The sequence below is a fragment of the Marmota monax genome, unplaced genomic scaffold (assembly GCF_021218885.2).
Source record: "Marmota monax isolate L192 unplaced genomic scaffold, Marmota_monax_Labrador192_F-V1.1 WCK01_AAM20220418_F8-fsc00098, whole genome shotgun sequence".
Lineage (NCBI taxonomy): Eukaryota > Metazoa > Chordata > Mammalia > Rodentia > Sciuridae > Marmota > Marmota monax.
In genome coordinates this window covers 6,492,766-6,518,743 of record NW_026694639.1, presented here as the reverse complement: position 1 = coordinate 6,518,743, position 25,978 = coordinate 6,492,766, and the positions used below count along the sequence as shown (strand labels likewise).

The 25,978-nt window shown below is 38.2% G+C and overlaps 1 protein-coding gene across 2 annotated transcripts in view; it reads left to right on the top strand.

Moving 5' to 3' along the window:
* Window positions 1-676: 676 nt before the first annotated feature.
* Pter (phosphotriesterase related) overlaps window positions 677-25,978 on the top strand; it is a 71,844-nt gene continuing 46,542 nt past the window's right edge. For both annotated transcript variants that reach the window (XM_046422995.2, XM_058572308.1), the window contains exon 1: window positions 677-812. The gene's annotated coding sequence lies outside the window, so the exon portion shown is untranslated. The remainder of the gene's footprint in view (window positions 813-25,978) is intronic.

The window sequence follows — 25,978 nt, the reverse complement described above, 5'->3', positions numbered from 1 at the left end:
ATACCATCTTTTGCACAGACTCACCCATATTTCCAAAGCCTATTTCAAACAGTCACATAAAGTTCAGGGGCCAGTTCAAATGCTGTCATACACCCTTCTAATTTTAAAGATGAGGAAACTCTGGCCCAGGGGCATGAAATAAAAAAAAGAAATGGGACTACAAACCCAAAGTTCTATGTATTCAGCACAGGGATCCAGAACCTATCATGATACCAAATTGCTGGCACCACCTCTGGATTTTGTTTTCCTTGGTGAAAGGCCCCATTGTTCAGAACTGGGATCTGAGGGAAATGCAGCTGCTTCCTTTCCCCTTTGGGACCTGGACCTTAATTCTTTCAAACTATCCAAACCAAAGATAGATAAGAAATCTCTCTTTGCATGATATATGGAGATATATACACAATAGACTCTTGCAATGAGTAAGTGGACTCCCCGTCCAGCAGCAGAGCCCATCCTGCTGCTGCAAGCCTGCTTGCATAGGTGTAGGCTGCCAGCTGGCTGGAGCCCAGACACAGTCAGGACACAGACCTTGGCAGGGCAGAAACTTACTGGGCGTGGCCAGAGCCCGACGGGCGTGGCTTTCGACCAGGTGGGGCGTGGCCGGGGCCCACTGGGCGTGGCCGGGGCCCGTTGGGAGTGGTCTAGGGCTAGGGGCGGGGAAAAGACCAAAGGGTAAAGTTAAGTGGGAGGGGAGTCGAGAGACGGAAAAGGCGGGCAAGTTGGCCTCGCCCCGGGTCCCTGGGGAGAAGGCGACGAGCTGAGTGGAGGGAAGGTGCCGGAGAACCGGAGCGGGCGCGGAAGCTGTGGGCCCGGTAGGAAGGGTGGGGCCCGACGCTGGGGCCCGGGGCCAGGCCCGGGGATTTTGAAGCGGCCTGTGCTGAGAGGCTCTGCTGCCCTCCCCATGCGCCCGGGGACGGCTGCAGACTGGGAGCGCAGGCTGCGGGAGCTCGGGCCTAGGAAGCTGTCCTGGGCTCCGACGGCTGCTTGCCCCAAGTCTGAAGTCCCTGGAAGCCTGACTTGAAAGCAAGAGACTGAGGGTCGCCCCTTGCGGCGCCAGCTCCGTGCCGTTGGTGTCTTTGCGCATCGGTGCCGAGGCAGGGGCGCCTGTTCTCTGCTCGTGCTCCTTCAATAAGCTTTGGACATCATACCGCTCAGCCTAGGGCCTTAGCCTTGGCATTTATTTTTACCGTCTCTCGGTTCTTCTGTCATAAAGATATTCCAAACACTCGGGTGCGCCTTCCTAGGGATAATGGGCCAGGTAGGCGCAGGCGTGGTTTGGGTGTTTGTAAACACGCCTCAGGTGCAGTGGTACCTGCCTGGGAGGACATTTGCAGATGAGAACTTTCGTGTTATGTAGAAACCCTAGTCCACTCGTCCTTAAATCACTTCTAGAGTGGAGGAAACTGACAAGCATTTATTCCTGTCCTAAAGGATCATCACATTCCTTGTCGCAGAGAATGAATGTTATAAGAAAAGAGGCTTAGGACTTATGACATCTACTTAGCCTGTTACATTTGATTTTTACATAGACAGTAGGCATGTTCGGCAGCTATCCTCAAGGCCTGGGGTAATTCCAGAAATAACTAACCCCTTTCAAAAAGAAATCCCAGTGCAAACTGAAAAAAAAAAAAAAAAACAACCAAAACTGAATTTTTTTAAAGGGGGGAGCTATCAGAAAATTTGCTGACTATTGTTGTAAAACTTGCAACTTAATTTTTAAGAAGATAGTTGAAGCACCAGATTTGCAAAGTGTGAATTTATAAAATCATATTTTCTTTTGTGGAAGTTGGATGCTGCTTTAGTGTTAGATAAGTCATTAAAATATATAATATAGATTTTTTTACATAAATGAGGAAATATATTTTATTCTCATTGCTTGATTTTGAAATCATTATAGGAATGACTACATGCTCACACCTACTTTTTTTTTTCTTTTCTTATCCTTTTTTCTTTTTTTTTTCCCCCTGACCATAGAAGTTAATGGCCAGGAGGAGTGATGACTGAGTCCTGCACTCTCTAGTGTTGTCTACAACACAGCACTGTAGTCTCGTGGTACAGATGAGAATGTTAAGTAAGGCACAGGGAGCCACAGTGCCTGAAAGTTTAAAGGCAGAAAAAATAAATGTTTTTCTGACTCTAAAGCCTGTACTCTTACCCTTGGACCACCCCACACTTTGTACATCACTCGTCTGCCCTCTATCCAACAAGGACTAAAGGTACAGGGCGGTGAGAGTGGTTGCTGGTTTAAAGAACTTTGGACCTCTAATGAGGAGACTCTATTTCTAGCTCTTGTTCCAGCTCTGTGACTTTGTATAAGTTGTTTATCTTGTCTAGGCACATGAAGGTAAATTAATTTCTAGATCTCTGCTTGATTTAATAGTGTATGGGTTTATGAAAATCAGATCCTGATTTTAGCATTTAATGATATCTTCAATATTCTTTGATGTTGAAATTACCAAGTAGTCAGGAAGGATGGATTTATTCAATCAATAAATATATGCTTGTACCTAGACATGCACTGGCACTACAATAGAGACCAGGACAAAGCAAAAAACAGAAAAATGGAGAAGGGAGCACTTTGGACATAGTGATACAGAAGAGGCCTCATCAATGAGATTGCTTTGGAAGGAGAAGGACTTGATGTTCATTTCTATCACTGAGTCAACAAGGGCAGAGTAGGCACGAAGGGATGATACACTCTAGAAATTGCCAGAAGGCTGGAGTGTCTACAGCTTGAGTGATTGGCCCAATAGCAAGTTTGAAAGCTGTGTGGGACAGGTTGTGCTGGGCTTTGGGAAGTCTGCTAAGGACTCTATATTTAAGTGTAATAGCTACTGGGAGCCACTGGAAGATTTTAGACAGGGGAGTGACATGAAGGTGGCTATGATGAAGCCCAAACAAATGCTGATGATGGCTCAGGTCAGGGTAGTACAGAGGAGACGGAGAAAGTAGAATTTTCAAATGTCACTTTAACACTAGTGCCTTCCTGACCACCTTGTTTAAAAGAACCTTCCGGCACCCCTCACACACCCTAGCATATTCCTACTCCCTTTACTTTCCCTCCATGTTATTTATTCCTGTATGACATGCTGTATGTTTTATTTGTAAATTGTTATTTACTCCTCCCTTAAGAATGTCAAGTACTTGAAGACTGAGTTTCTTTCTTTCTTTTTTTTTTTGCCTGTTTTGTTTACTGTTGATTTTCCAGTAGCTAATGCTGTGTCTTATGCAAAGTAGAATCTTAATGCATATTTATTGAATGAACGGATTTGTTAAGTATTTTGGATTTTGATTCCATAGAACTTTCTGATGAATTGAATATAGTAGTGAGAGAAAAGGAAAATTCAAAGGTGATTCTCAGTTTGCTAGCTTAAAAACAGGGCAGATGTCAATGTTAATTACCAAGAAGAGGAAGGTAAGGGAAAGAACAAATTGGGGATCAGGATGGGAGCTAGAAAGTTGTATTTCATACATATTAAGTCTGTGGTACGTGGATTAGTTATCTACCGCTACGTTTTAAAGTGCCCTAAAATTTAGCAAATTAACAGCAGGCATTTATTATCTCATAGTTTCTGTGGGTCTGGATTTTGCATGTGGTTTGCTTGGGTGGTTCTGGCCCAAGGTCTCTTATGAGGTTGTCGTCATCACAAGGCTTAATGGAGGCTGAAAGATGTGCTGCTTAGCTCTTTCATATGACTGTTGACAGACTACAGCTGACTCTTAGCTGAAGATCTCAGTTCCTCACCTCATGGATCTCCATGAGGGCAGCTTATAATATGGCTTCATTCAGAATGAATCCAAGAAAGAAAGAGAACCCATAGTGAAGCCACAGTCATTTTAGAACCTGATTTCAGAAGTGGCATACTATCACTTCTGCCGCTTGCAACTAGTCACACAGACCAAACCTGGTATGGACTGCAGGGAAGTACACAAGATAGAAGTACCATGAGGGTTGGTTGTTGGGAGCACTGTAGCGGCCACCTGTTACAAGGTCGGGTTGCTGTGGTTTGAACGTGGTTATTCCCCCAACAGTTCAAGCACTGGACAATGCCCAATGTAATGGCATTGAGAGACAGTAGAATGTTTAAGTGGTGTGACTTAGTGGGAGATAATTAGATCACAGGAACATGTCCTCAGAAGAGATTAACACCTATTTCTTGGGAGTGTATTAGGTCTTGTGGAAGTGGATTGGTGAACAAAAAGTGTAACTTAACTCAATTTAAAGTGTGAGCAGTTAAATTTTAAGCCAGACGGTAGCAGAAAACAGAGCACACAGAGATTGAACATTTAGAATCCTGAGAAGTACATGTGTGTATATGGTATGTACCTGGTCTGGGACTTGTCAACAGGTTCCTGTGATTATAGTAAGTAGAGAATCCCTCTCCTAGCCTACCTACCATACACAGGTGAAGGTCTGAACCACAGATATCCAGAAATTTCTGTCTCCAGTTTACCAGACTTGGGAGCCTCAGAGAAGGGTCTGCACACGTTCATCTTATAAATAATGCAGTTTTACTGTTGGAGAGATGGCAGGTGCATGAGGTCCCATAATGCTTTGGTCAGCCTTGTGATTTTAATCAAAGGGGGCAAAAATAGTATTTCGATGCAAAGATTTTAGAGATTGCTCTTCTAATTAAACCTGAAGACAAAATGATGAACTGTTTATCATGGGATGAACTTGGACTATATTCACCCTTGCTTCTGAGTACTATACATGAGGAATCAGTCTTCCCAAATGTCTCAAATATTTCAGTAAACCATAGAATAACCATACTGAAAATTCCTGGTTAACTCTATCCTGCTCAGTGGCCCTCTGAACTTGACTGAGATGGTTGTTAATGTATATTTTTTCATATAACAAAACAAATGCGGCCCAGTTATTTATTTATTTGCTGCTCTTTTGTATTTTCAATGGTCTAGGTTTTTCTTTTTTTTTTTTTAATTTTTATTGTTGGTTGTTCAAAACATTACATAGTTCTTAACATATCATATTTTACACTTTGATTCAAGTGGGTTATGAACTCCCATTTTTACTCTGTATACAGATTGCAGAATCACATCGGTTACACATCCACTGATTTACATATTGCCATACTAGTGTCTGTTGTATTCTGCTGCCTTTCCTATCCTCTACTATCCCCCCTCCCCTCCCCTCCCCTCCCCTCCCCTCCCCTCTTCTCTCTTTACCCCATCTACTGTAATTCATTTCTCCCCCTTGTTTTTTTTTCCCTTTCCCCTCACTTCCTCTTGTATGTAATTTTGTATAACCATAAGGGTCTCCTTCCATTTCCATGCAATTTCCCTTCTCTCTCCCTTTCCCTCCCACCTCTCATCCCTGTTTAATGTTAATCTTCTTCTCATGCTCTTCCTCCCTACTCTGTTCTTAGTTACTCTCCTTATATCAAAGAAGACATTTGGCATTTGTTTTTTAGGGATTGGCTAGCTTCACTTAGCATAATCTGCTCTAATGCCATCCATTTCCCTGCAAATTCCATGATTTTGTCATTTTTTAATGCAGAGTAATACTCCATTATGTATAAATGCCACATTTTTTTTATCCATTCATCTATTGAAGGGCATCTAGGTTGGTTCCACAGTCTTGCTATTGTGAATTGTGCTGCTATAAACATCGATGTAGCAGTGTCCCTGTAGTATGCTCTTTTTAGGTCTTTAGGGAATAGACCAAGAAGGGGAATAGCTGGGTCAAATGGTGGTTCCATTCCCAGCTTTCCAAGAAATCTCCATACTGCTTTTCAAATTGGCCGCACCAATTTGCAGTCCCACCAGCAATGTACAAGTGTACCCTTTTCCCCACATCCTCGCCTTGTTGTTGTTTGACTTCATAATGGCTACCAATCTTACTGGAGTGAGATGGTATCTTAGGGTGGTTTTGATTTGCATTTCTCTGACTGCTAGAGATGGTGAGCATTTTTTCATGTACTTGTTGATTGATTGTATGTCCTCCTCTGAGAAGTGTCTGTTCAGGTCCTTGGCCCATTTGTTGATTGGGTTGTTTGTTCTCTTATTGTCTAATTTTTTGAGTTCTTTGTATACTCTGGATATTAGGGCTCTATCTGAAGTGTGAGGAGTAAAGATTTGTTCCCAGGATGTAGGCTCACTATTTACCTCTCTTATTGTTTCTTTTGCTGAGAAAAAACTTTTTAGTTTGAGTAAGTCCCATTTGTTGATTCTAGTTATTAACTCTTGTGCTATGGGTGTCCTATTGAGGAATTTGGAGCCCGACCCCCACAGTATGTAGATTGTAGCCAACTTTTTCTTCTGTCAGACGCCGTGTCTCTGATTTGATATCAAGCTCCTTGATCCATTTTGAGTTAACTTTTGTGCATGGCAAGAGAAAGGGATTCAGTTTCATTTTGTTGCATATGGATTTCCAGTTTTCCCAGCACCATTTGTTGAAGATGCTATCCTTCCTCCATTGCATGCTTTTAGCCCCTTTATCAAATATAAGATAGTTGTAGTTTTGTGGATTGGTTTCTGTGTCCTCTATTCTGTACCATTGGTCCACCCGCCTGTTTTGGTACCAGTACCATGCTGTTTTTGTTACTATTGCTCTGTAGTATAGTTTGAGATCTGGTATCGCTATACCGCCTGATTCACACTTCCTACTTAGAGTTGATTTTGCTATTCTGGGTCTTTTATTTTTCCATATGAATTTCATGATTGCTTTCTCTATTTCTACAAGAAATGCCGTTGGGATTTTGATTGGCATTGCATTAAACCTATAGAGAACTTTTGGTAATATCGCCATTTTGATGATGTTAGTTCTGCCTATCCATGAACAGGGTATATTTTTCCATCTTCTAAGATCTTCTTCTGTTTCTCTCTTTAGGGTTCTATAGTTTTCATTGTATAAGTCTTTCACCTCTTTTGTTAGGTTGATTCCCAAGTATTTTATTTTTTTTGAGGATATTGTGAATGGAGTGGTTGTCCTCATTTCCATTTCAGAGGATTTATCGCTGATATACAGGAATGCATTTGATTTATGAGTGTTGATTTTATATCCGGCCACTTTGCTGAATTCGTTTATTAGCTCTAATAGTGTCTTTGTAGACCCTTTTGGGTCTGCTAGGTATAGAATTATGTCACCGGCAAATAGTGATAATTTAAGTTCTTCTTTTCCTATTTTTATGCCTTTAATTTCTTTCGTCTAATTGCTCTGGCCAGTGTTTCGAGAACTATGTTGAACAGAAGTGGTGAGAGAGGGCATCCCTGTATTGTTCCAGATTTTAGAGGGAATGCCTTCAATTTTTCTCCGTTCAGAATGATGCTAGCCTGAGGCTTAGCATAGATAGCTTTTACAATATTGAGGTATGTTCTTGTTATCCCTAGTTTTTCTAGAGTTTTGAACATAAAGGGATGCTGTACTTTGTCGAATGCTTTTTCTGCATCTATCAAGATGATCATATGGTTCTTATCTTTAAGTCTATTGATGTGGTGAATAACATTTATTGATTTCCGTATATTGAACCAGCCTTGCATCCCAGGGATGAATCCTACTTGATCATGGTGCACAATTTTTTTGATATGTTTTTGTATCCGAGTGGCCAGAATTTTATTGAGGATTTTTGCATCTAGGTTCATTAGAGATATTGGTCTCTAGTTTTCTTTCTTTGAAGTCTCTTTGTCTGGTTTAGGAATCAGGATGATGTTGGCCTCGTAGAATGAATTTGGAAGTTCTCCCTCTTTTTCTATTTCCTGAAATAGCTTGAAAAGTATTGGAATTAGTTCTTCTTTAAAGGTTTTGTAAAACTCTGCTGTATACCCCTCCGGTCCTGGGCTTTTCTTAGTTGGTAGTCTTTTGATGGCTTCTTCTATTTCCTCAATTGATATTGTTCTTTTAGGTTGTCTATATCCTCCTGACTCAATCTGGGCAGATCATATGACTTAAGAAATTTATCTATGCCTTCACTGTCCTCTATTTTATTGGAGTATAAGGATTCAAAATAATTTCTAATTATCTTCTGTATTTCTGAAGTGTCTGCTGTGATATTGCCTTTTTTATTCCGTATGCTAGTAATTTGAGTTTTCTTACTTCTTCTCTTCGTTAGCATGGCTAAGGGTCTGTCGATCTTATTTATTTTTTCAAAGAACCAACTTTTAGTTTTGTCAATTTTTTCAATTGTTTCTTTTGTTTCGATTTCATTAATTTCAGCTCTGATTTTAATCATTTCTTGCCTTCTACTTCTTTTGCTGTTGTTTTGCTCTTCTTTTTCTAGGATTTTGAGATGAAGTGTGACATCATTTATTTGTTGGTTTTTTTCTTTTTTTAAGGAATGAACTCCAAGCAATGAATTTTCCTCTTAGAACTGCTTTCATTGTGTCCCATAGATTCCAATATGTTGTGTATGTGTTTTCATTTATCTCTAAGAATTTTTTAATTTCCTCCTTGATGTCTTCTATAACCCATTGATCATTCAGTAACCTATTGTTCATTCTCCAAGTGATGCATGATTTTTCCTTCTTTCTTTTATCATTGATTTCCAGTTTCATTCCATTATGATCAGATAAGATGCACGGTATTATCTCTACACCTTTATAGTGTCTAAGAGTTGCCCTGTGACATAATATATGATCTATTCTTGAGAAGGATCCATGTGCTGCTGAGAAAAAAGTGTAACTGCTTGTTGTTGGGTGGTATATTCTATATATGTCAATTAAGTCTAGGTTATTAATTGTATTATTGAGTTCTATAGTTTCTTTATTCAACTTTTGTTTGGAAAATCTGTCCATTGGTGAGAGAGGTGTGTTGAAGTCTCCCATAATTATTGTATGGTGGTCTATTAGACTCTTGAACTTGAGAAGAGTTTGTTTTATGAACATAGCTACACCATTGTTTGGAGCATATATATTTATAATTGTTATGTCTTGTTGGTGTATGGTTCCCTTGAGCAGTATGTAGTGTCCATCTTTATCCCTTTTGATTAACTTTGGCTTGAAATCTATTTTATTTGATATGAGTATGGACACTCCTGCTTGTTGCCGAAGTCCATATGAGTGATATGATTTTTCCCAACCTTTCACCTTCAGTCTATGTATGTCTTTTCCTATCAAATGCATCTCCTGTAGGCAGCATATTGTTGGATCTTTTTTTTTGATCCATTCTACTAGCCTGTGTCTCTTAATTGGTGAGTTTAAGCCATTAACATTTAGGGTTATTATTGAGATATGGATTGTTCTTCCAGCCATATTTGTTTATTTATGATACTTAACATGGTTTGTTTTTCCTCTTTGATTATTTTTTCCCTTTACTGTACTGTTGGTTTTTATTGTTATTTTCCATTTCCTCTTCTGGTAATGTTTTGCTAAGGATGTTTTGAAGAGATGGTTTCCTAGCTGCAAATTCTTTTAACTTTTGTTTATCGTGGAAGGTTTTAATTTCATCTTCCATCCTGAAGCTTAATTTTGCTGGATACACAATTCTTGGTTGGAACCCATTTTCTTTCAGCGTTTGAAATATGTTATTCCATGATCTTCTAGCTTTCAGAGTCTGTGTTGAAAGATCAGCTGTTATCCTGATTGGTTTACCCCTAAATGTAATCTGCTTCCTTTCTCTTGTAGCTTTTAAAATTCTCTCCTTATTCTGTAAGTTGGGCATCTTCATTATAATGTGTCTAGGTGTGGATCTCTTATGATTTTGCACATTCGGCGTCCTGTAGGCTTCTAGGATTTGGGATTCTGTCTCATTCTTCAAGTCTGGGAAGTTTTCTCGTATTATTTCATTGAACAGATTGCTCATTCCTTTGGTTTGGACCTCTATTCCTTCCTGTATTCCAGTGACTCTTAAGTTTGGTCTCTTTATGTTATCCCATATTTCTTGGATGTTCTGCTCATGGTTTCTTAACAGTCTTGCTGAGGTGTCTATGTTCCTTTCAAGTTGAAATACTTTGTCTTCATTGTCTGATGTTCTATCTTCTAAGTGTTCTACTCTGCTGGTAGTATTCTCATTTCAGTTTTTAATTTGGTTTATTGCTTCCTGCATTTCTAGGATTTCTGTTTGTTTGTTTTTTATAACCTCTATCTCCCTTTATAGTTGATCTTTTGCTTCTTGGATTTGTTTATGTAATTCATTGTTGAAGTGACCTTTCATTGTCTGATTTTGCTGTCTAATGTCTTCCTTGAGATTTCAGATCATCTGAAGCATGTAAATCCTGAATTCTTTATCTGACATTCCATCTGCTGCAGCTATTACCTCTTCTAAAGTTGAGTTGACCTGCATTGCTTGTAGTCCTTTCTTTCCTTGTCTTTTCATACTGCTCGCGTTTCTTTCTGCTTGGTGAAACTGTTGTGTTATTGAATTTTCCCCCATATATTTATATTGCTCTTGTATAGTTGCAAAGTCTCCCTTGCAGGGGCAGGCGGCGGCTGTGCTCCTCCTCCAATTGGGGTGATCTGTCTACCACGCCAGCGGGCCGCTGGGCCCCTTCTCTGGGTCGCGTGGTCTGCCTACCTTGCGGGCAATGGCTGGGCCCCTCCTCCCGTAGGGGTGATCTGTCTACCACGCTGGCGGGCCGCTGGGCCTGTTCTCCAGGTTGCAGGTCTGCCTACCTTGCAGGCACAGGTGGTGGCTGTGCCCCTCCTCCAATTGTGGTGATCTTTCAACTAGGCCAGCAGGCCGCTGGGCCCCTTCTCCGGGACGCGCACTCTGCCTACCTTGCGGGCGGCAGCTGGGCCCTTCCTCTAATTGGGGTGATGTGTCTACCACGCCGGCGGGCCACTGGGCCTGTTCTGCCAGTCGATCGCAGGTCTGCCTACCTTGCAGGGACGTGTGGCGGCTCTGCACTGCCCCTTTACCAATTGGGGTGATGTGTCTACCACGCTGGCGGGCCGCTGGGCCTATTCTCTGGTCTAGGTTTTTCTAAAAAGACTTTTATAATAAAAGAACAAAAGTCTCATTCATGGACATGAAGAAGTAGGAGGACAAGAAGAAGCAAACACCTGGCCACCTGGTATAAACTGGCTCTGTTTGTGAAAGCCATATCTCCCTGAATATAAATGCCTCTCAAATATCCTGCTTTCCCAATGTGGGAGTCATGAGTGTTATCCATGTCTATGTCTCCTTCCAGCCACATATGGCCATGTGAAAGGTTTACCCAATGAAATATAAGTGGAGGGATGTGTGCTCCTTCCCAGTGAAAGTTTTCAGGGCCAGTGAAAGCTCCATCAGAATCTCTTTCCCTCTGTCACAGTGAGCCTACAGATAGTGGCATTTCTGTCAGCCTGGGCCATGGAATGAGGACAGTGAGCATAAACCCCTGCCACCCTATATTAGATTTATATGATGAGCTAGAAATAAATATTTGTTGCATTTAGACCCTCATATTTGGGGCTTTGTTTGTTACTGCAACCCAACCTCACCTAGCCTACCTACCATACACAGGTGAAGGTCTGAACCACAGTTATCCAGGAATTTCTGTCTCCAAGAGACCAGACTTGGGAGCCTAAAGAAGGGGCTGCATAGGCTCATCTTATAAATAATGCACTTTTACTGTTGGAGAGATGTCAGGTGCATGAGTTCCCATAATGCTTTGGTCAGCTTTTTGATTTTGATCAAAGGGGACAAAAAATAGCATTTCAGTGATTAATTACATTATGTAAGGGCAGCCAGTGTTAAAGTATAAAGGCTCAAAACCTACAAGAGGTAGAAATTAAGGTCCTAATTTTTAGTTTGATACAGTTTATATATTTTAAAACTTTCATGTGCTGCCAAGTTTTATAACTCATGGGTGAGTTGCAAAGAGACAGTTCTTCCCAAATGTAGTTATCAGTGGATGCATCTCAGAAATCATTTTGTCACCAAAGAACCTTTGAAATGAATCCTATATACTTACCATTGACTATTTTTTTAATGCAGCTTTAAAGCATATTTTAAATATGATTTCCTGGCTCTCTTATTTCAGATGGAGGAGTATCAGACCTCAACTTTCATCCTAGAGGCAATGTGTTCCCTGTTTTACTGTGACTTAAACAGAAGTGAAGCAGGGAGCATTTTGCTTTAGGCAGAGCTTCACTGCATTCTGAGGGATGTTGGCTATAAATCCAGCCTCCCTAGAGGTTAACAATCAAAGTTCTCCCCCTCTTGTACTCCGACGAGTGATATGATGATGATAAATTGCTTGGACATGACTGCCCCAAGCACTAGTGTGATGAATTGTGTTGTTCAGGGCACGACCAAAGATTCTCTATTGTCAGTCTGCGATGCAGAATATTGACAATATTCATAAATACGCTTCTGCCAATTTTGGTCTCTGCTTTGCATATTAAATTCTGTTTTCACAGGTCATGGTTCTTAGTTCTTAACCATCTCTATTTTCCACTAAATTCACATAGATAATCAGCCTTCTGTTCTTTTTTTTCAATTTCCTACTCATTAAAAGGGTGTGAGGTGTGCTCAATTGTGTATAGTAAACACTGTCTTTCTTCACAGAAACTGTTAAAATAGTCATTATTAGTCTTTTCACTAAATCTGGAGTAAAACAGCTTATCTTGCAGTGGCTTAATTGGGTAATTATTTGTGTTTGAAAAGCACTTTGAATGGAATATTGGTAAATATTGTTAATTTAATTCTCTTCTGTATAGTTGAAAGCCATTGCATTTACAAAATCCTCAGTATTAGTAGGTATCAACAAAGGATTCTTTCTGATATTGTTTACTATTACTAAGATTATTTATATATTGATTTTTTAAATATTTTAACTATTTTTCATAAATTCTCAAAATTCACATTTCTGTATGTCTCATTATATTTCTCACATTTCTGAAAATTTAAATGTTGTCCATCTTACTGTTTAAAAGTTTGGAGGAAAGATCCCCAGTTCAGGGCTATTTTATATTACACAACTTGTCTGTATGTTGTGATATCTGCTTAACTTTTCAACAAGCTTTCCTGTTATACCCTGACAAATAATTGAAACGATGATTTATTTGGTCTAGGTCCATACCCTAAATTATAACCTGATTGTCACAAACTGTGTCAAAAACAGTTAGGCAATTTCACAAGTTCAGCCAGCTTTTCTACAGATTTCCTGTTCACTTTATAGATCCAGAACCCCCAAGTGTAATTAAAGGCCATTTTTTAGCTTACATTAGATGATCTCCAGTACTGACTGACTCTCTCTCTCTCTCTCTCTCTCTCTCTCTCCATATATATATATATATATAAATAATTTTTTTTGCTTGGGTTACCAAAATAAAATATGACAAACTTGGTGGCTTACAAAATAGAAATGAATTTTCTCATGGTTCAGGAGACTGGAAATCCAAGATCCTTGTGTCAGTGGAGTTGGTTTCTTCCAAGGCCTCTCTCCTGGACTTGCAGATGGCACTCTAACCCCTCTCTTGGTCATCACAGGGTCTTCTCTCTGTGTGTATCTGTATGTATCCTAACCTCTTCTTCCTGTAAGGACACTAGTACTATTATGAACACAATAACAACTGCACTTAATTAAATACCTCTGTAAAGACCCTATCTGTGAATACAATCACATTCTAAAGTACCGTGGGTTAGTACTTTAATACATGAAGGTTTGGGGGACCAAATTCAGCCCATAATCCTTCCCTGCAATCATAATGGTCTCTGTTTGAAAAATGACCATTTTTGGAGTAATTTCCTTTGGTTATCATATATGAGCAGCCAGGTGATGATTGCAAATGTTTGGAGGATCCACTCAATTTATTAATTTCTCCTTAACATTATTTGGGGGATAGATTTATGCTTATGACTTAAAACATTGAAAGAATTAGGTAGAAACTGAAGCAACATTATTAAATGATTTTGGGAGAGATTGTTAAACAGTCAACAAAAAAACATACATAATGAACTATAACCATCAAAATATTTAAGAACCTGCAGATATTTTTACCCAAAATATGTTTTCTGGATCAAAAACTTGCTATGATTAGTCTTCATACTCACACCAGCTAAAAGGGAAAAGGATAGAGTGTGCTTGGGCCTGTCTCAGCTCTTCTCTCCATGAGGTGGTATCTTCAGTTTATGTTGCTTAGTGTGTTGTATATTATTATCTCCATATCATCACTGAAAATGTCTAAGAAAGCAGGAGTCTCTGATGCGAGAAGTGAGCCCATGGAGCTAGCAAAGCCCTTACATTTGAAGAAATATTGGGAAATGGGATAGAATAAAAGACATCAGATTCACAATTATCTGTTCACATATACCAAGTATACTAGTGTGGATTTTGGAAAGTTTTGCAGTATTCCTTCAGAACAGAATCACAGTCAAGGTGTGGTGGCACACACCTATAATCCCAGCTACTTGGAAGACTCAGGCAGGAGGATCACAAGTTCCAAGCAAGTCTGAGCAATTAGCATAACTGTGTCTTAAAATTAAAACAAAATAAAAAGGACCAGGGATGTAGCTTGGTGATAGAGTGCCCCTGGGTTCAAATCCCAGAACTGCCAGAAAATTTAAAAAAGAACAGAATCATAGGTTTTCATTTTTTGTTTCAATCAAACAAAACAAAACAAAAACCCCAAACACAACCTTTTCTAGAAAACCAGTAGGCAGAAATCCTATAGGATCATTTTGTGGGTGTATAAGAGGATGTCAGTGAAGTTTGAGATACTGGTGGTTTAAATAAGTTGTAAAAGGATGAATTTTACCTTTAAAAATTATTTTACATTGGAAGTTATTATTTTAATGGTAACTGTAGAGGGGTTCACAATGCTATGGCCTCTACATTTGTTAATTTTTGAAAACGTTCATGTTAAAAAGTTTAAAAGAACTTTTTTAAAAAGAAAAAAAAATGAGTAGAAATAAACATAGTATCCCGAGATGCAAAATTGGCTACATTTTTGGGACAGATTAAATGAGGTATAGACATGCATATGTTAGACAATATACATGTAAGTAGAATGTGGTTTTAACTACCAGTTGCTCCATAGAACAGTTCTGTTGAAATTCTCATCCACGAATGGCTCTGAGAGTTCCTCTCCTAGTTTTGGCCTAGATTATTTGACACATATTTATTCATCGTGCTCTGGCATACAATATGTCTGATTTTCATGAGCCAGTGATTTTCTATAAGTTAGAGATTTTCCCAGGCTCTCAGACTGCACTTCCTCTAAGTTCAGTCTTTGATTTCAGAGACTTTCTGTTCGCCACTGCACAAACCACTCAACCCAGGAACTTAAGAAGAGGATACTTCCCTCCAATGCACCATGTCTGGCTGGTGCCTTCTGCCCAGGACTTTCTATAAGAACATCCTCTGCTATTGCAGAAGGAATCTTACTGACATTAGACAAGAATGTCATTAGGAATCAATAGCTCTTCCCCGAGTGTTCTTCAAAGGAGTCATGCTCTGAAGTCCTTTCTCTTTCTGTCACTTGCAGAGCCTATCCACATTTTCCCAGTCTTCACATCTAAGATTGGAAACTATTCTGGGCTTTACTTGTGAGTCTCGCATTTCTGTACAAGTCTCAGGCCTGTTGTAGATTTCCTTTTGCTTTGTGTGGCTTTGAACTTGCCCCATTATCATTCAGTAAAGTTCAACTTCAAGAGTGGTCCTCGTTCTCCTGTGTACTAATATTTTGCAGTAGTATAGAACCTGCTATTTCAAGTACTGGCACTTTGACTCTGCAGCCATATTTGATATGGCAGATATACATAGAACGAGAAGGTTCTTGCAAATAGAGTGGCAATGCCCCTCTTTGACATTCTTCATTCCTCTCTAGCCTTAGCCTTTCACTTTTGTCCATCAGTGTATTTGAGTAGACAGAGATAGATCAAATGATTTCAAGCTAACACTTCCAAGTTTAAAATGATCTCCATGAAAATTCTGTAGTTCTATTAGTCCATTGCATTTCATTTAATTATTAGATTTGTAATATAAAAGAACATGCAGCCTTTCTTCACATTAGGGATGCTTTATGAATCATTGCTACTACTTATTCTTGCTATGTTGAGGTCAAAATAGATTAATTTCTAAACTCTTTTTTGATAAGCCAAATCGGGATTTTAAAATATATGTATGTGTAATTTTTATGTGTTATACGATGACATTGTACTTTTTTGTGGAACTGTTCCCACTTTATTTTTATTTTTGTTGGTAATACGTTAGCCAAAATAAATTTACATCACTTATTCCTATGTAATAGAATAATTTCTCAATATTTTATTAGTTTGCCCTTTCTATTTTTAGTGCTGGGGATTGAACCAAGGGTCTTGTGCTTGCTTAGCATGTGCTCTGCCACTAAGCCACACCCCCACCCCAGCCCTCCACATAGAGTTTCTTATATGTGGTTTCTTACAAAGAATGATGTATTAAAGTTTTAGTCTATAAATATTGCAGAGTTTAATAAGTAGCTGTACTGTGTCTGACAATAATGTCTTGATCCATATTATTTAAACCATATATCATATTTATATTTTTAAACCAACATCATTTAAAGTAATGTCAACAATTACAGGATCAATACAAAGGTCTGAGAGTTAAAATTGGATAATAGCTTTCTCTGCTTAATTAGAAGTCAAGATTATATTTCTTATGAGTTGAATTTAATTTTAGGAGTTAGTCATTTAACAAGCCAAAGAAAATGAATGTGATATAAAATATTGTATAGAGATCTATATTAATGTGATATAAAATATTGTATAGAGATCTATAGGCCCTTTAATTTTCACAAATTCAGTGTGATTTTTGTCAATTCTCTTGAAGCTTGAATAATTCCCATATCCTCTTCAGGAGGGTTTGCAATGCCTGTGTACTACCTAATTAGTACTACTAATTACTTAACATTTGTTTTAAAACCAATTCACTTTTTAACTTTAGCTTTATCCTAAGGAATACCTATGAAATCACTGGCTTGTAATGTTTATTACTGTTTTTCCTAGAACACATTAAAATGAATAAATACTTGCTTAAACACTTTTAAATGCACAGAGGTCACCTAAAATCAGTTTGAGCCACCAATGGGATATATGTCAAACTTTTGAAAAGACATTGACAAATGCCTAGCAGATTACAGACCTTCCTTCCTTCCTTCCTTCCTTCCTTCCTTCCTTTCTTTCTTTCTTCCTTCCTTTCTTTCTTTCTTACTTATATCATCATCTACTAGAGAATAAAATAATTCTCTGTTGTTCAGTTAGCCCCAGATTTTCAGCATAGTTTCTATGTTTGTAATGTGATGATTAGAAACTGTATAAAACTGTGTATGTGTACATATAGAGATACATATGGATAATGGATCCTCTTAGCTGTTATTTGAGAAATAACAGTTTTCAGTTGCTTTAGCATAATTTATTTGAGGGCTCAAGAAGCCATCATTAGTTTTTACTTGTGCCTTTATTTTATTCTTACTCTCAAGCAGTATAAAGGATGATAATAAATAATTAACAATCTGTAACTTCTGGGTTTTGAAGTATTTTTATTTCATTCATCTGTTAGTAATAATCTGTTGTTTGTAGTAAGTTGATAGTCAAGTAAATACTATAATATGGTTTGTTTGAGTGTGGTTTGCTTAATGGGATATCAAAAAAAAGAACTCTTACAGAGAAAGACCTAAACAGACTTCATATTCCCTGTCAGAAATATTCTAATTTTCCACTACCCATATACCCCTATTAAATTTTGGATAAACTGAACTAATGGAGGAAACACAGAGGCCATGTTAAACTATTCCACACAGAGTCACAGAACTTTTACCTGGAAGGGATTTTGGAAATCATTTTGTTTAACTTTCTCTTGATAATGAGAAAACATTTCCACAAGACTAAGTGATTTGCTCAGAGATATGAATTCAGCATATTGACTCTGTAACATTTATGCAATAGGAAAAGTTCTAGCTTTTGTTCCCCCTTGGGAAAGTAATGATAAGTTCAGAAAAGCATTACGTTGAACCATCTGTGTCCATTCTTCCATTTTTGAAATGTAGTAAGTTGACAATTTTTGGTGATACTTGAGATATCTTATACCTACTGACTGTCATTTATCTCAATAAAAGATTAACTTATTGAATTAGGGAATTAGCCTATTGAGTCAGGAATTATCTCTGTTTCTTTTAATACACTTGCAAGAGAAAAACTGATATTTTTCTAGGTAGTCTCAAAATATGCCATACATAATAAGGGTAATTTCTGTTCTCATGGAGAGTATATGTGGATTTAAAATTTCAAGTTCTTGATTTTTTGATCTATGACTATGCCTGGTAATAGAACCAATAACAAAATTTGATAATCATGTAATAATAATACATTTTAATATTAATACATAATGAAAATTTTATGAGCTAGGTTATTGTAAAGAGTAAACCAAGAAGTGAGAGTTTACTTTCATGTTGTGCTTAAGCAAGTACTCAAAGAAGATTAGAATAGCAAGCGCCATAAAGTCTTTACCTGTGAAGTTAAAAATAACTTCCAAAGGAAGGACAGCTAATTTTGTTTATGTAATAGGTTTATATTACTCCACAGCTTGTTGGTGAAAGTAGCTTTGAGCACTCACAGAGCATATCTTTATCCTTACTGTGTTCCAATTAAAAATCTGTTATTACTTCTTTTCAGAAACGGAGCCTTGGAGTAGTTCTGAGGTCTCCCAGGCCCACACAATTTGAGAAAGGGAAAATTAGCGGCCATTATTCCTCAGAACGCTGTGATTTGCCATAACCAAGAAGGCAAGCAAGTTTTAATAATATGAGAAGCAATGCCAGTTGTTAATTCTTCTACTGTTAATGCGACCAGAGAGTACATATTTCAAATCTATTCCATGTTTTCAGACCCACAGCAACTCTGAAACCTGTACATTCTTTCCAGTCAAGTTAATTTATGCATCCACCCATAAACATTTATAGAATGCTTGCTATGGGCCAGGCATGGTGCTAAATGCTGCCGGTGACGTTTTTCTCACTTAAACATTGAGCAGAGCAGATTCTTTATGAGTTATGATAATCCATTTGCAATTCTCCTGTTGTGTCCCCAGAGAAGACTAGAAGATTAGAGGCCCCTCAAATGAACAAAATATCCTGCTACTCTCTGCAGTGTGTGCCATTTGTCATTGACACATGATAGTCTTTTTCTACTGTAATTTCAACTAAGACAAGCAAACCAAGGAAACTTGGAGGCTGGGCAATGCTTTTCCAAACCAGAGTTTGTTCTTTTTGATCCTTGATCTGCTGTTTCATGAGAACAGCTCTGCTAATTCTTCTCCTAGAAATAAAGAACAAGCTCCAGCTTCCATTTTTGCTCCCAAACCAATAGAAGTTCTGGCAGAAAAGTTTCCTGCCTGCATCAGTCCATTTTGTATTGCTATTACAAAATACCTGAAGTTGGGTAAGATATAAAGATATGAAGTATACTTGGCTTATGATTCTGGTGGCTGGAAAAATCAAACAGCATGTCTGGCAAGGACCCCATCATCATGTCACAAAATGGCAGATAGATAGATATGTGTGTGTGGAAAGACCATATGTGTGAGAGATTGAAAGGAAGAGATCAGGAGGGGTCAAGCTCACTCTTTTATAATGACCCACTTTCTTAGGAACTAATCCACTCAACCCATTCCCCAAGACCAACATTAAATTCTCCATAACAGTGATCATGAGCCAATCACCTCCAACAAGGCCTCACCTCTTAAAAGTCTTACCACATCTCAGTATTGTCACATTGGGGAATTAGGTCTCAACATGATCTTTGGTGGGGACAAACCACCTTCAGTTCATAGCACTGCCTAGAGTTCTTGCTCCTTTAGGATGGGGCTCTGGCCACATCTCCTATCCATATCTCTAGTGGACTTTTTCTCTTTCCAGAGTTAGTGACTATAAAGATGCCAACCAAACTCTTAGCAACCACAGCACACACATTCCATTTTGGTCACAGTCATTGTATACATGACATTTAATTATTTTCTTAATTTCAACATTTCTTCCTCAGGAAAACATAGTTTGGTTACTCTTACCCTCAGGTCATGCCAGTTACTTCAACACACATTGTTTATCACAAGGGTGTCCATTGTGTTTACCTACATTCTGTATATAATGTGCAGTAAACCTGATTAAATTGTAAACTCCTTGAAGTCAGGGACCATCTGCTTTTTATTTCTATGCCATGGAGAGAGACTGACCCAGTTTATTACTGTTGTATGAATCCTAAGCAAGCAAACAAAAACAAAACCCAAATGCTTGCCATCTTGGGAAAGAACATATATTCAGTAAAGTGTAGTATGGTGACCTTACCAGAGAATGCATTGACCTTTTGAGAAGAGAAGTTTCAATGCCTTATAGCTGAGCATTATTTTTTTTTAAGCTCTCATATCACAACTTGGCTCCATCACAATTAATCGTATCTGGTAAGGCAGTGACAATGAGATGATTTCTCTAGAGAATCTATGCTAATACTATTAAAATGCTCTTACAATGTCAAAATGATTGCAGTGGAAGCATGTGGGGACTGTGCTTATGTGATTATGATATTATAGTGATGGGCGATTACCATAGGAAACTACTAATTCAACCCTGCAGGGACTTGCATTATGAAGCCATTATAACATGAGATTATAATGACACAATAACTTGGATGCACATTCGTGATGTGAAAACTAAAAGCTAATTTGAATGCAAGTAGTATTTCCATTAAATTGTAATTAAACACTGAAAGCAATGCTTGTTTAAATTTGAGACGGAGACATACAATTCAGAAATGAAAACTGTGGGTAAAAAAATGCAAGCCGAGTATAAGCTTAGAATTGGTTAGCAACAATCAGCAGCTCTGCCCTTCAGTATTTACTAGACGGAAAAGCTCACATCAGGGTGGCTTCCACAGACAAGCAGTATCAAGACTGGTACCAAGTTCTGGATCCAGTTATTCCTATCACAACCACTGATTAACATTCCCAGCCTTCTTGTTTCATTGTTGATGTGGGTATCACAATACATCCATCAATAGAAGAGACCAGAGAAAATTATTTTTCCACAAATAATAACCTTTTGATATACATTAAAATGAATGCTGTGTTCAAAAAGACAGGCGCAAAGAAGAAAAAGATTTTTAAAAGTTGCTGAGATTTTTCTACCCCTTAGAGATGACCTATGTTAGCATCTCTGGATATCTTTCTTTCAGATTTTGCTATTTTATTTATTTATTTATTTTTTGTAGTATCAAGGATTAAATCCACAGCCTGGTGCATGTTAGGCAAGCACTTTACCACTGAGCTTCACCCATCCCCCAAACTATTTTCTATACATAGTATACTGATTTTTAAAAATTTTAAACTATGTATTCTATGCTTTTAAAACCTACTTGTTGATTCTTCTCACTCCTTCCAGTTGCAAGGTCTATTTCTTACCCAAGAGAATCCAGTTGATATGTGTTTGTTATTAAAGGACTGATCAGGCTGGCCAATTCTGTGTGTCACTTGGGAAACTGTATTTTACTATTAGGGAACAATATTTGGCAGGGATGCTCTCCATAGATTAGTCATAGGATGAACATGTAATAAATCCTTCATATTCTAATACTATAGGTACTTAGCACGGCTCTGTTTGTGAATCAGTCATGCCTTTGGGAAATGAGACTTCTAATTTGTTCGCAGGTGGTAATTATCACATGACATAGGTAAACATAAAGATAGATTATGAAAAACTAAGAAAATTTAGGAGTCAGCTACACACTTGTTAGATACACACTTGCACTAGCTTCTCTGAGTACTATAAGAACCCAGTAGCTCATGTGTACTCTCTCCCAATAGTGACTTCAAGTTCTTTTTGCTGTGTGGTTTAAATGTAGTTGAGCTGACTTTTTGTTATGAAGTATTTAGTTTGCATTTAGCTATGCTGTATGCTTTAGAGTTATTTTTATGGTAATTTCTTGTAACAACCAAATTAAAATGGTAGGTCTAAATTACTAGAATCTACATTTTTATGATTAGGAAAAGGAAAGTGCTGTGCGGTGCCTTCTTCACATCACCCAGTAAACAGTGGAGTGGGAATAGATTTTCTGGTTCTGGGTGGTTGTGGCCTCTTTTTGAGAACCAATGAGTAATGTTATTCTGTGAATTGTACTTCCATATTAATGGAGACTGGGTTAGCCAATCATGATGTTCATAGTAACTATCTGAATGAATTAATAATAGTCTTGGTTATGTGACCTTCAAAAGATCAAGGATTCAGTTTTAGCATCTAAATATGAAGACATGGAAAAAAAATGATCCTCCTGGTTCCTTACATTTCAAAAATATTGTGATCAAATAGCATATAACATTAAAGGAATCTTAAATATTTTTATTATAAATATACATTTCAATATTTAATAAGAATATTTAATATCTTACCTACTTTAAAACCATTAAAATCAAAACCATACCTTATTTGAAAGGCATTTAACAATTTGACATCTTTTAGCAGTAGATTTGTGACTTGGCTTAAAATGTCTCTTTTATTCAGAAAATTTACTGAAATTATTAAAGTTGAAGATATAAATCAAGTCCAAAAAGTGATCAAAATTATAGTACTTTGGTATATTGACAGTGTTGACCCAGTAAAGTTAAAACTAAAATTAAAGGCAATATCTCCTTGGTGTTTGTTTAAGTATCTAAACAAGTATCTAAAGAGTTATGAATTCTTTAGAAGCAGGTGACACAATGATTGAAGTACAATATTAAAATGCAGTGCTAGACAAATCTTTTAAAATATTTTAAGGCACCTTATATTTTTGGGGAAAATATATGAATAAATAATAATGTATTTACATGTATGTCTATGTGGGGGGGTGCATAGATTAGTTAATTAAAAATTTGTTATTTGGTGGTTGGATTTTTCTCCTAATTTTGTGAGACTTTTTCTCTAGCGAACTTAGAACTCCATTAGAGTTTATTTACAGTCATCTCAAACACTGGGAAGAGTAATTATTGCTCTAAGATATTTGCCCTTGATCTCTTCATAGGAAATAAGCTTTCAGGAAAAGAAATAAGCTGTTCATTACCTTACTTTTAGTCTTTCCCAAAAATAGGATCTCTGTGTCAGTGCCATGCTCTCTTAGTACTAAGAATTTTCTACCTTGACTTCTTTCCTGGACCCATTAATAAACCTTATGTTTAAAGCACTTTTTCCCTCAAACTTGAAGTTTCACAAATTGTCAACAAAGTTTTTGGTTTGGGTTTTCATTGTTTTGATGGTCTAAACAATTTTAAACATTCTGGATCACTAAATCCATTTTACAGCCAAAATTGCCACAAGATTTCATTATTTGCATCTCTAGTTCTTTTTAAGACCTTAATAATAGCAAATTAATCCCCCCAAAACACCAGTATTTGTTTGATTTTTTTTTTCTCCAAATAGAAGTCTCTATTTCCCTGGAAATCATGACTGTATTTTCTGGACTTTAGGAGATGGTTTGATTGACAGAGTGGTATCATAGTCTGGTAATGTCCTTTATAAGAAATGGAGTTGGTTTATATTCCAAACTCGTATATGATAGTTGCATACATGTTTGTTTATCAGAGTCTGATTTTAGGTTCTATACTCTATCCTAAGGGAAGTAGCAAGAGTCAAGACTTGCTCAGAGTTTTCTAGTTTGTATCAGTCCATTCTCTGTTGCTATAACAAAATACCTGAAACTGGGTATTTTATTTTTTTAAAAAAGAGATTTAGTTAACTCACAGTTTTTGAGCTTTAAGAGCATGACACCAACATCAGCTTATATCATGGGAGATAGTATGCAGGTGCTCATGTGACAGGGAGAGGTCATGTAGAGAAACAGGAAGCCAGTAAGATGCAGGAAGGGACAGGTTTGCTCTTTTATAACAACTGTCCCATCAGAACTAACCAAGGTCTCAAGAGAACTACATCCGTTCCTTCCAAGGGCAGTAACCCCAGTGAGCCAATTACTTTGCACTAGACTCAGTCTCAGGAAGGTCCTACCACTTCTCACACTGCCACCCTGAGGACCAAACTCCCAACACATGGACCCTTGGGGACACTCTCAGATCATATCCAAACCATACCATAGGTTTCTCAGTGTTTTAGCTCGATAATTTGTGCCATGTCTTCAACATCATCAGCCCAGCTCCTAACATGACCTCCTGAAGCCCAGAGCCACTCACCCCTCTGGAACTGAGGGAAATGCAGGAATAGAGGGAGGGAAGCAGTAAAGTAAGAACTCAGCTGAGCTCCTGATGACCAGTGAAAGCTGAGAGCTATCCATCATAACAAACGTGGACTCATGTCCTACTTGCTTTTAAAAGAAAAAAGCATGTATTTTTCCTTTGGCCCACATTTTAGGAATTCACTTATAAGTGTTGGTCGACTCTCAGAGGAAGACCCTCTGGGGTCATGATTGTTGTAATGTTTTTAAAGTTCCATCAGGGGTGCTTCCTGCGCCTACAGCAGCAGTGTGTTCTGCCTTTAGAGAAAGTAGCATACAGCTCCTCGTCCTTGTCTGAAAAATAACCCCCTTTCCCCGTTGGTGAAATGGAAACAACAAAAACAATAAAAGTGGATTTCATCTGAAAGTGCATGCTATGATCCAATCTTCCGCCCTTGGATACTTTTTGGTGACTCACCTCCCATTGGTTCCCTGCTGACTTCTCCTGGACATTAGGAGATTTAATTAAAGTGTACATAGTGCCTTAAGCTCTTCAGGGAAATGCCCGGCATTATTATTGTAAATGACATTTTTTTTTTGGTATTCCAGAAACTCTTGAAGGTAATGAAACCAGCAATATAGAAAGCTGAGGTCTCCATACAGCTAGAATTTTATGAAGACACGTTCACACACTGTTACATTAGTAGCGGTCCTCGCCGAGGGTTTCAGAGTGCAGAGTTCAATTACTGTGAACTTTCTCTAACTGTTCTAAGTGTTCTGAATTAATTTTTTCCATCAACAAATAACACATTTTAGAGGTCAGTTCAGTAATCAAGTCATTCTGGTTTTAGATAACTTTTAAGACTCGCCAATTATTTTCAGACAATGGTCATTACAATCCTTTTGCAAGTTCCAAGGAGAAAGAGTGTTCGTCAAGGCTTACCTTTGCCTTGAAATGTAGTCCTGCCCCGAAGATCCCTGAGGAACCAGGAAAATTGCTTTCATTTCCTAATTCTTCTCCTGGCTGCCTGTCTCTGCAGCACTCAGCCTACACTCCACTTTAATGATCATCCCTGAATCAGGTCTCATCCTCTGGGCCATACCCCACGTGTCAGTGTTTTTCACTGTGGACCCTGTGTATGAGCCCCTACAGGCTTCTTTTTAGTCCTAAGACATGCCCTTAATTGCTCATGCTGCGACCATGCCACCTCCTCCAAGAAGCCTTCTCAGTTCCTCTGGTATTGTCCAGACCCATCCCACAGGGCACTTGCTCTGGGCCTTACTTCCTAACATTGGCAGCAGGCTGCTTTACATCACTAGGCATCTCATTAGAATATTTAATGTATCAATCTCTCACTGAGTGTTCACTGTGTAGCAGGCACTGTGTTGAGGGCTCTTTAATTTGCCAGGAGTAAGACTGTTTCCTTATTGTCTTTGTATTCCTTAATCTCCTCCTTTAGACATAGTAGACCCTCATCCAGCATTTGCTACAACTGAATTGAAATGTTACCAGGTGAAATACGCTGGTGCCTTGACAGCTGCCTTCCCTGTGTTTCCATCCCATATATGGAGAAGTTATAGCCCAAACTTTCCCCTCTGATCTGTAAATCATAGCAGCTTTTGCTAATATTTCATAAGAATAGCAATACCTGGTCATAAGACTATAAAGAAGACACAAGAATAATGAAAATATCAGATTGTAAGGTGACATTCTATCGTGTAGAAGTGAAAAGTGGGTAAGATAGAACAAAACATTGGTGGGATAGATATTTACTGAGCATCTACTTCTTCCTGAAGTAGATCATAGCTCACCATTGGTACCTACAGCTCTGTGTACGGGAAAGAGTTGAAGGAGTTATCAAAGGAAACATAGTTAACAAGTATGACCCTCCTCTCACCAAGCATGGCGTGGTGGTTCTCACACAGGTGTCCAGG